The sequence below is a fragment of the Mauremys mutica genome, chromosome 9 (genome assembly GCF_020497125.1).
Source record: "Mauremys mutica isolate MM-2020 ecotype Southern chromosome 9, ASM2049712v1, whole genome shotgun sequence".
NCBI classification, from domain to species: Eukaryota; Metazoa; Chordata; order Testudines; family Geoemydidae; genus Mauremys; species Mauremys mutica.
Window position 1 is genome coordinate 79,728,936 of NC_059080.1, and position 11,629 is coordinate 79,740,564.

General features: G+C 39.7%; 1 long non-coding RNA gene across 1 annotated transcript; it reads left to right on the forward strand.

The window, feature by feature from the left end:
• The first annotated feature begins 2,769 nt into the window (after positions 1-2,769).
• LOC123376939 lies at positions 2,770-6,845 on the forward strand. The gene is made up of 3 exons (XR_006582001.1): positions 2,770-2,888; positions 5,306-5,488; positions 6,660-6,845. It is a non-coding gene; the product is annotated as an uncharacterized LOC123376939 (long non-coding RNA).
• The last annotated feature ends 4,784 nt before the right edge of the window (positions 6,846-11,629 follow it).

Here is an 11,629-nt window from a genome sequence, read left to right on the forward strand (position 1 = left end):
GAAAGAGACCTTCTAAAAATGTTAATGTATTACTGGCGCGCACAACCTTAAATTAGAGTGAATAAATGAAGATTCGGCACACCACTCCTGAAAGGTTGCCAATCCCTGGTTTAATCTATGCCTTATTTTAAATTTTTACATTGGTTATTTGTAGTATATTGAACTTTTATTCGAGTGAGATGCAGTAAGTTGATGTAGTCTTGAACAAAAATCGGACTTAACACACAGATTTGGTTCAGTCTAGTCCCTAAGGAGTATTTGTCCACCACATGTTGGTGTGATTGACACACTTATCAGACAATGCAAAACTGGTTTTACATAATACATTCTACGTGTTTTCACTGTAAAGTAAAAAATGCTCATGAAAAGTGAGAGAGTTTGGGAACATGAAGTCCTTTATCCTCAAGAGCTACTGAGTGTACAGTGTCCATGCAAATGTCCCCATGCCACCCATCCAAAGTGCTGCAATCTTAGCTGGTTGGAACCGGCTCCTGGAGGTGAGACTAAATAGTTCTACGTCTACAGAATATAACCGTTTTTATGGATGGGCTTCCAAGCAAAACTACACCCCTCTTCTCTTTCCCCTGCACACATGCTATATTTAATGTCTCTCCCTTCCCCTATAATCTATCAATTTTCTCCCTATATATGTTAGTGTTTGCTCTTTAAATCTGCATCAGCCTCAGAGCACCTTAGTTCTCCTGGTGTTGTCTTCTCTTTCATTTGTGGCAGGTCTTCCTTCACCAGAACTAGCCATAGAATTGTCCTTAACATACAGGGTAGCCACCTGCAGAGGTTGGAAGTTGCATCTGTATGTATGTGTGCACAATCCTAAAGCCAGGATGAAAAAAGATGCAAATGGCGTGTTTTTCAGTTAAACAAAACTTGAATATGGTCTCCCAGGATGAATAATTTACTGCAGTCTGTGGCCACTTTATCTCACATGCCAAGATGTACGTGATTTTTTTTCACTTGAGTTACAGTATGTACTTTTCTCTAACTGCGGCTTCATGTAGTAGATACAGCCTGCTAACACTGAGCTATAGAGCACATTCTCACAGAAACTAAATCATATACATAAAGTGAACCTAAACTATGCCATCAATGGAAACAAATTGATAGAGATTGCTGTAGCAATTTTACTTTATTCAATTCTGGAGTACAGTATATGGTCACATAACATTTTCTGTATGCAATTTGTTGACTAGAATGTTACATCAGCTTCAGACCAGAATCAGATAAATACATCTTACTTGACTGCAGAGGGTTTGTTGCCTTTAAATGTAGTAGAGATGCATTTCCCTAACTAAATTGGTGGCATGTACTTTGAGATGTATGACAAACAAATCCAATTATACAAGTTAGGGGGAAGGGGGCAAAATGGGGAGTGAGAGAATGAAAAGCCAAAACACAGACTTTATTCAGAAACACTCAGTGAGCCTGATTCTGATCTACTTTAGTGGAGTTACTTAAGTTTTACAGCGGTTTAAGAAGATCAGAAACAGTGTCTTTCTCAAAGTGTAAAACTGGTGTAACATCAAAATTAGGCTTTCTATTATCTTCTGAGTAACACATGGAGACACAAGTAAATGGCACATACACTACTTAATTAGACCATTATGAAGGCAAAATTAAATCATTATGAAGGAGGAACTGAAGGCACAATATAAGGAAAGCTATTATTAGAGAAATGTAGGTCTATAATTTCTTTAATAACTTTTGAGGTGTCCCAATAAACTCAGACATGATGTGTGCTTTAGAGGTTTTTTGGGGATGGACGGTGTTATCAGTAGAAAGTAATGATCCAAAGATTCTGATGGGTTTTTTTGATAGCACAAGTTGTCAGAACACCACTGGGGTCTATGTTAAGGAACCTAGTGGAAAGAATTTTAATTTACTTAGTGATATGTTCACATGAAATGTTTTGCAGTGCAAAGTCACCTTAAATCAGCCTTGATTTATGCTGGTTGTATCATTATTCAAACCAGTCCTTTCGAATTGAGAAATCTAAACGTTTCATTTAAAAAATGTCAGCATGAAATATTTAGATTTTTTTCAGAAGCTTTTTTTAGTTTTTTAACCAAAATACTTCAGAAAAATCAACACATTTCTTAAAATATTTTGATCAACCTGAATCTGTGTTTTTTGTCCGAAAAAAAGTTTTAAATGAAAATTTTTGCCCAGCTCTACTTATCCATAAATGGGGCTAGATTTCAAAGTGCTCAGCTGTCGTTGTGATCCTTATGGCCAGGTTTTTCAAAAGAATGCAGCTCCCCGTGTGCTGAACGCTCTCTGAAAACGTGACTGCTTATTTTGGTGATTAAATGGGAATTGATCTCTTGAAAATGTGGACCTGATTGTGAGTTCTCGGCTTCCCTGAAAATGTGGCCTTTAATGATATTATCTTGATGGAAACCAGCAGTCCTTCATTTTGTAGCATGTACTTTGGAAGATGGGTTTGGTAGTGTGATTTAATTCTTTTCCTATTTGTCATTTGCTATTCCACAGTCACATTCAATCTACATACAATATTTGAATGCTACCCAACCAGAAGATGCATCTAGATATACATGATTCTAGTATGCAAACTATCATGGTAACAAAGTGCTTGTGTTTAGTGTGTTGAACTGTAGCTGCAAGTAACAGGGCTGTTTTCAGGATGAAATAAAAGCCAAGGTAAATGTTGGGGAACAGTGTGAGTGAATATTTTTAAAAAGCCTGGGGTTAAAGGCAGTTTAGAGCTTCAGTCAAGGGAAGGATTGAGGGTAATGAAACCATGGTGAGGTTGCAACCTTTCAGGGCTTTGGCAGAAATCCTGGTTGGGGGATTGGTCTGGATATATTGAACACCATGGGAGTCTTGCCTGTGACCTCAGGCAGTAAGTCTCAGTAAGTATAGGGTGGGGATGTAAATATGGGGAAAAACAAATATATTTGTTAAATGTATCAAAATGGAAAGTGCTGTTGGACTTTCTAAACTGGAGTTTGTCTCTCTCCTTTTCACACCCTTTGTTCAACGCTTATATAGCCTTCATAAAATACAAATATGTTAAACAGTGGTTCCTATGCTGTGGTCTGCAGACCACTTGCTGGTAGCTTGTGACTGGTCACCTGGTGGTGATTTTCCTGCATGGAGAAAAGTGATACGCTGGATACTTCCCTTGTATCACTTTTTTTTCCATGCAAGCAAATTGCTGTACTTGCCAAGGGATGTTGCAGGATTGCAAAAGGAGAGTGGTCTGAAAAAACATCAATGAGAGGAAACGTGTCATAGGAGACAATATCGCTGTTAAGATGTGGGTCAGCCTAAGCAAAGTTTGAGAACGTTTACTTTAGAACTTGTCTGTTCAATACAGTCCAGTCCAATAAATACCTGGACTTTATTGCAGTGATGTAAACATATCTGTAACTGTTCAGTGTTATTAGGGAGGGCTGGAAAAAAAGTTTTTGCAAAAAATTGAAGGGTTTGGAACTAGGTTTTAGTCTACGTTGGAATGAAATGGAAACCTTTAGAGTTTTTTTTTTTCCACAAAAGAGGCACACTGCAGAATAGCCAGGGCACTCACCTGGGATGTGGAAAACTCAGGTTCAAGTCCCTGCTCTGCCACATCCAATGTGAGTGCCCTCACTATCAGTCTATTGGCTCTTGATCAGAAACTCCATCCTGGACCTGAGAAATCTTCCTGACAAATTTTTTTTTTGTTGAAACTGATATTTTTCTGCAAAAGGTTTCGATTTTGACAAATCAGCATTTTCTGACAAAATGTTTTGTCAAAATTCCCAACCAACTCTAGTGCTAATAGCAGATTGCAGGCCTTGAGACATGTAAGAGTCTGCAACTTAACCAAAAGAATGGAATAATTCTTTACTGTGGTGGCAGTGTTTTTAGTCATTCATTATTGCACATAAACACACACACACACAGTCTGTCCATGAGGCTAATCAACTTATAACAACAGATATTGTGGACAAGCTAATCGGATCATTATATTAAACCAGTTTTGGAGGGGGGATTGTTCGTTTTGTGTTTTGGTTTGGGTTTTTGCATGTCTCAGCTGAACTATTGGGAATATAGCCTCCAGGCAGCAGATGGTTAGTGGGCGAATCAAGATTCGGATGGTGATCCTTTACTTATTTCATTAATCCTAGGCTTAAATTTGAGTTTGTTTAATGATTCTCAACCCTTTGGTCACAGGAGAGTGTATACAGTGCTTCCTGTAAATGGATCCTTTTTGATCCTTCAATGAAAATTATTTTAATGATACTCTGCTATCTGGGCCAAAAACAAATACATATTTTGACTTTTTTGGAAGGTCACTATGTGTCTGAACTTGTAGCTATTTCAAAACTAGTGGAGAACATGTGCCCTCTTTTTGTCCTATGTTTTTTTTTTAATTTTTAGTGACATCTTAGAGTTGTTCAACTATGAAATTCTTTGTTATAGGAACAGATTAGCAGGGGGTCACTTTGATCTTGACTATCACTGTTCAGTAGACTGCTAGTATCTATACATCTTAGATTTTTTTTTAAAGTGGGGGATTGCTGCTCTTTTGGGCCTCTGTTACAATATCCAGATTATTTCTCACTGGTTGAGAATACTAAGGATCTGATTCTGATCTCACACTGACTTTATCTTAGTTTAATTCCATTAATTTCAGTGGAGCTAGTCCTGATTTATACTGGTGAAAGGAGGAGAATTCAGCCATAAGTCTTTGTACTAGATGAATGGCACACTGCTGCATTAAAAGGCCTGAAAGAGCACAGCTGATTAGGGGATATGGAGGTTTGGTATCTTGAAAATAAAAGAGGAAGAGATATGGGGTGAGGGGAGGTTCCTACTTTCAATCAGAGACAAAATGTTCTCCACTCTGCTTGGTACTGAGCAGAGTTTTTGAGCTAAATTCAGCATCTCTTGTTCATGAAATCACCATTAGACCTGGGCAAAATTTTGGACAAATAGTTTATTTGCTGAAAAATGCAGTTTGAGATCAACAAAAACTATTAATGAATTCAAAAAGCAAAATATTTCAGTTTGCTATTCTCTACATGAAACATTTTGACACTTTATTTTGAAATGACTTTTCTTTTTTGAAATTTAGCTATTTGAAATGTATTTTAAAAACAAGGTGTGGTGTGTGTGGCGGGGGGAATATCCAGAAACAAAACACAAAAAACCCTGAAAACAATCATATTCTTTTGAATGAAACTTTACATGGAACCCAAAATCGGTCTTTTGGGTTTTCATTTTGGCGACAAAAAACGTTTCTCAGGTTGACTTTTAACACATCTTTCCCCCAAAATTTTAGGTTCAGCTCTAATAACTGTATTTAGGACACAGTGTTAAATGCTTTCCTCCCAGAGAGGAACCTGTGGGCACCAAGAGTGCTTTAAAACCCTGTATTAAAGGCTGGGTGGAAAATCTGTTGGATTCTCAATGCTACTATTGGTTCCTGGTCTGCAAATGTGACTTATGGTCTCACTCTTGCAAGGTGAGGAGGTTCCATATTAAATTGTCAGATTTGTGGTTTTGCTTGATTTTTTTGTTTTTTGATGTGTAAAATCATTCAGATTGACTCAAACCTGGTTCCAGCTCAAAAGGGTTATAAACCACAGAGGACTTTTTATGAAACTCTGGCCAATTTAGGCAAAATTCCCCCTGACTTCAGTGGGAATAGAATCGGACCCTAGTGCCTGCCCAACTCAAGATCTGGGTGTAACAAGTTTGTATTTTAAGATGCACACCAGTAAATAAGCAGCTACATCATACTAGTCGGGTTCTGATATTTTTCCTTTATATGGTACCTTAATATCTCTGGATACACATCCAGGTCTACAGTGTAACTTCATTGAAATTCCAGTGGTATAGCACCCATCTAAACCTTTACATTGGTGACAGAATACTTTGAATTTTAACAGAGCTTTTTTAACAAAAACTAATTTGTCCCTCTATTATACACATCATAAATATTCAGTGAGAAATCCTAGCAATTATTAAACTCGTGAAAATAATTTCCGAACTCTCAGATTAGTTCATTCTTCAAATCAAAGATGGTTTCAACTGCAATTCAAAATTTGTCACTCTCAATTAAAAAAGAGATGTTAAACTATTTTCTTTTGGTAATATTAATCATAGCAACACACATTCATTATTGTTTTCTCTTGACCATTAATGAGACGACAAACAACTTACCAAGTCATAATAAAAATGAAAAATATTTAGACACTGTCAAAATAAATGTCACTTTAAAAAAAAAATCCTTCCATATGGTGCTAACTAGGGCTAGTAGTGCCATCTATAGTTAAGATTGCCAGACCTTTCCCATTATACGGTCTTGTTTTCAGTTGCTTTTAACTTTGCCAACCTCTCAAAATTCTGGATGAAAATTTTCATGCTGGGTGTCTGCCTTGTGGGGGGTGGAATGGGGGGGTTAAGTTTCAGCTAAAATTGTTCAGTCATTTCTCTGAACAAGGTTAAGAAAAATGTTTGCCTATGTCTGTTTAAAAAAAAATATTACAACGGTTTCATTGAGAAGTCCTCGACGCTTTGAAGCAGGGATTTAAACGTAGAATGGAACCCAAGAGTCTTGAGTCTCTACATCCCCTGCTGTCAGCAAATAGCTGTCAAACTCACTGCAAAATGTGTCTCATTCCCCACTGCAGGCTGGTCCACATAGAGGATGACAACCTACTATTGCTACCACTTACCCATAAACTCCAGTGGCAGAGGTATTTGTGTTGTGAATCAAAGTCTGAACCCTACTAATGATGGAAGCTGGTGATCAGTATAAGGACACATGATAGAATTTGTTTGGTTTTCTTTTTCAAGGTTTTTTAATTAAGACAGTGTGTGGGGAAAAATGTGATTATGTAATTAAAAACTGTTTCAATGAATACACAAAAGGAGGCCAAATTAAAGCTTCATGGGCTACTTTAATTCTGGAATTTCTTGTCTTTTCAGTGCTTGACTTTGCCACCTTTACATTTATTTAATATTATTTTATGTAATACATTAGGTTTAAATAACCTAAAGTTCTAAAAAAATTTTTTTTTAAAAATCATCATTTTCAATGAGCTGGCCATTGATGTCTTGCACTTCATACTGCTAGAAAAACATCAACTTCTTTCTCTTCACTGCAAGGCTCCTGGTGGGTGGAGCTGGGAGGGCTATGCCCCGCATGCTGGAAGCAGAGGGATGGGACAGGAAGAGGAAATATTAAGACCGGCCCAGCAGATGAATTAGAAGGGAGCTGCTGGAGGAGACAGACACTTCTTCCCCACCTCTGGAGTGGAGCGCTAGGAAAAATCTCTGTTGCCCCGGGGGAGACTGAACTTCTAGGGAGCCCTGACATTCTTGATGTGGAGGAACTGCTACCACTAGCCTTGGCAGTGTACCCAGGGGAGATTGAGGCTGACATCTGGACACAGGTACGCCCGAGGGGGAGAGAAGGAAGCAACCCGGGGGAACCAGGCAGTAGTCTGCTAGAGCCTGAGCCTGAAACCAGGTCAGCATATTGCGGGCAGATCACCGCTGACCCTGCCACTGATAGGGCCCTGGGTTGGGACGCAGTGGAGTCTGGTGGGCCCCTGTCACCCCACCCCTGGGGTGGCAGTACTCCCCCTCTGTAGGCCAGAAGGCCTGTGCTCCTCCGCTCAACCCCTTGCCTGAGCCCATACACTGAGCTGGTATGACAGCTCTGCCTGATTGCAGGCCAGAGCCCTGGCTGCCTTGCCCTGCTTAAAGGCCAGGGAAATAGACTACAGCAGCTCTGCCTGATTGCAGGCCAGAGCCTTAACTGGTGGCAGCTCCGCCCTGCTTAAGGGCTGGGTGAGTAGACAACTGCAGCCCACCCGGGTCACCAGCCAGAGCCCAGACTGTGTATGGCCCACCCTTGCTTGAAGGACAGACCCCCCTTGTGAATTGCTAATTCCCCTGCTCTTGTTCTGCTTCGAGAAGGCTGGAGCAGCCCCTTCCTCCCCAGACGCAGACACAAAGGAAGGGCCCCACCAGCTTACACCATGTATTAATCGGAGGCTATGAAGTTTGGGATCCATACAGTATGGGAGGAAAGATTATCTTAAGTTCATTTCCTACTGAAATAAAATAAAATCATGGAAAAATTTCAGTGTTTTTAATTGGTTTTCAAAACCCAAATTTTGGACCTATAATGAGCTGATAATGTCCATTTAATACAAATTAAAACTACATAATGTTGTACAATTAAACCGTAATCTGCCTTTTTGTAGTGGCAGGGAACATTTTTACCCACAGAATTTGAGACTGTGGCCTTTTAGACTTGAGGACCTCAATGAAAAGCAATTTACAAAGTATTTCTAATATAACCATTATTTAAAGGTTCCACCCTACAATTAAATTTTGTTCTCCATTGTCAAGGCAACAAGCACTCTTTCTGGAAAAGCTCATCATATGGTTGGCAGTATACCGAGAATAATTAGAGTGAACGATTTTGTAAATGCCACACACAAATTCTCCCTTAATTAAGCAGTATTTGCTGCAAATCCTGTTATTGTTACACAGCATGTAGAAGTGTTGAATTATTAAACTACAGCCTCATCTTGCATTCCTATTCTATCCAAAACTTCTGCGCTAGGGTTGCTACTGCGTACCTGTCCAAAAAGGATGAGAGAAATATAGTTACTTTCAGGTAGCATGGAGTGTGTACACAATGGTGTAAAAACTGCTGCCTCCTGTGAATTGAATAACTTTGATTTGTCCCAACATTGGTTATAAAACTATCTGTTAAATCCTAGGAACAGGCTCCCTGCCCAGAAAATTATGATATCCGGTCAAATTTCATCCCATTTCTCCTCGCTTATTGCTCTAAGCAATTTTTCTCCCTCCTAGAACTTCTCCAGGTCCTTATTCTCAGTCAGGCTCAGTGAAGCAAACTCCCAAGCATGGTTTTCTTTAAGTGAGAGATTCACATTGTCTTCACTCAAGAAACAGATGGCTTTATCTTGATGTAAAATACACTTGTTTGTTGGGGGTGGGGGGAAGACATAGCCTCAGTCTAGACAAGGCCAAAGAAGCTGAGTAGCCTTAGTGAGGATTCACCCCACTCCCACTTCAAGAGCAGCACCTGTGGCCTAGCAAGGAAAAGCTGAGGCACAGTAGGGGAGGGATTTCAAAGAGAGAGCAGATGGGGAATATGACCTGGTAAAAAGGGAGAGGAGAGGGGGGCCACTCTCTTGATGAGAGGGAGCAGGAGGAGTACAAAGGAGAGCAGAGGAAGCCTATGGCCTGGTAAGGAAGGATGGGGAGTCACTGAAGTCAATTAAGTCAGTGCGGCATCATATGAGCACCAGGTTGCCTGCATCCGTCCCTTTGCAGGGTCTGGGCTTCAGTTGATAAGCTTCATTGGTGTAGTCTTGTGCATGCAATCCTGCCTTTTTTTCCTTCTAATTTTAAAATACACTAAATTGTCTGACTGCTGTGCTTCAGAAGACAGCAACAATTTATGATCACAGGAATAATACTTAGTAGCGCATGTGCCTTACCACAGTGCCTCTGACTCTCACATCTGAACACTGGGAACAAACAGGCAGTCTGTGTTGACCTGTGTACCTGGCTGTATACTTGTAATATTTTGGGAGAACTGTATTAATATATTTAGGAGAAAAATACCAGTCAATTGAGGAATTAAATTACCCTTATGCATGTTTTACTAATGCAGATTTTTAAAATGTTTTCCCATAAAAATATTCAGAAACACTTCACAAAAATTAGATGTTCCACAATTGTGGTGTATTGTATTTTGGGGGTGGGGGGGTGTCTGATTTTTTTTCCTAGTACTTTGCTTGTTTCTCTCTCTGAAATAATCAGCTAATAGTATATTACAAACATACTTGTTTCAATACACTATAGAAAATGCATGTCTAAGTGGTCACTTCGGAGTCTCCCCATATTTGAAACCCTTTCATGGTATTTGTATGTATGTTGCCTAGTAAATGGGGAGAAATCAGATGTGTGGGAGAGGACTGTGTGGGAGATCTAATTTAATTTCTGTAGCTGATGATATGGCCTTGAGCCTTGGAGAGGTTCCCTTTATATAAACATTATAATAAAGCAGTAGATTTGAAGCTGCATATTTATACAAAAACAAACTAAAACTGAATGTTTGTCTTTTAAAACTGTTTTCAAAACCAAAAATAATTTAAGCCATTTATGTACAAATGCTACCATTCTTCATGTGAAATACTAAATTGAAAAGAATATTTATCCAATTCCTTTTTAGATAAAACACTGCATTTAAAACGGGACCTTTTTTGTTCTATGTGTAGAAATGCAACAGGAAATGGAATGGACATGGATGAAATGAGATGTATTTACTAACCTGAACTTTGAGTAGCCTCAATAAGAGGACATTTCACCTAGGTAACGCTGTGTTAAGCGTCTAACTCATGTTTAACAAGATGAAATCATTCTAAAATGTCAGACAGGGAATAAACAAACCTCCATTCTGTCTGCTAGAACTTGTTATACTCTTTGTACCTGTCAAAACCAAGGTATACAACACTGGCTGGAGCTTATGTTCAAGGTAGACTCTGAAATGGGTCACAAAGTCCTTGATGATGTCACTTGCTGGCCAGTATACTACCCCCAAAGAATTGTGGAACCATCTATGACTGTACATGTGACTTCTTCTAAAGTATGTCTAGTTGACACATCTGTCTACTGCATCTTCTTTAGGTTAGGCTATGTCTACACTACCGCTTATGTTGGTATAACTATGGCTCTTAGGGGTGCAAATATTCCACCCCCGTGAGAGACATAAGTTACACCGACATAAGCATTTGCGTGCAAAGCACTAACTTTGTAGATGTAGAGCTTCTCGTGCCGATACAGCTAATGCTGCTTGTGAAGGTGTGGGTTTTTATGCTGATAGGAGAGCTCTCTCCTGTCAGCACAGAGTGTCTTCACCAAACATGCTGCAGCAGCACAGCTGTACTGGTCCAGCCCTGTACATATAGACATGGCCTGTCAGTAAAAGCGCCGCAGTGGGTGGTGCCTTTTTTTTTTTTTTTTTTTGATGCTCCCCCTGTTCTCTCCACCTGGCTATGCCACTGCCATAGACTTAGCTTCACCAGACTTTGTCACCAGAGTCAGTGAACATTGAGGTGGTAAAGGAAGTAACTCCAGTAACAAAATATTTTTGATGTCAACCTCTCATGAACTTTTTTATAGGCCTGTCACTCTTAAATAGATAAGGTTAGTATCAAATATCTTTGGACCAACTTGTGCATGTTTTTCTGTCACTGCCAGTGTCTCTGCTATCCTTGGTATTGTTATAGAACCTGTAGCCTGGCTACAGGGCCGGCTCTAGGCACCAGCATTCTAAGCGTGTGCTTGGGGCAGCACTTCTCAAGGGGAGGCATTCTGTCCCTTTGGGGGTGGCTCTTTTAAAGGGGTAGCACCCTGTTTTTTTGCATGGGGCTGCAAAAACCTGGAGACGGCCCTGCCTGGCTACATTCAAATTATTGTATTTTGTGAATTCCAATTGTAAATGTGTCATCTACATTGACTGATGATGGTGCCCTCTACCACTGAATGTTTACTAATGTCCCTGGGTGCTTAGTGGGGTTTAAGGGATAGATGCACAAGTCTAGCTTCT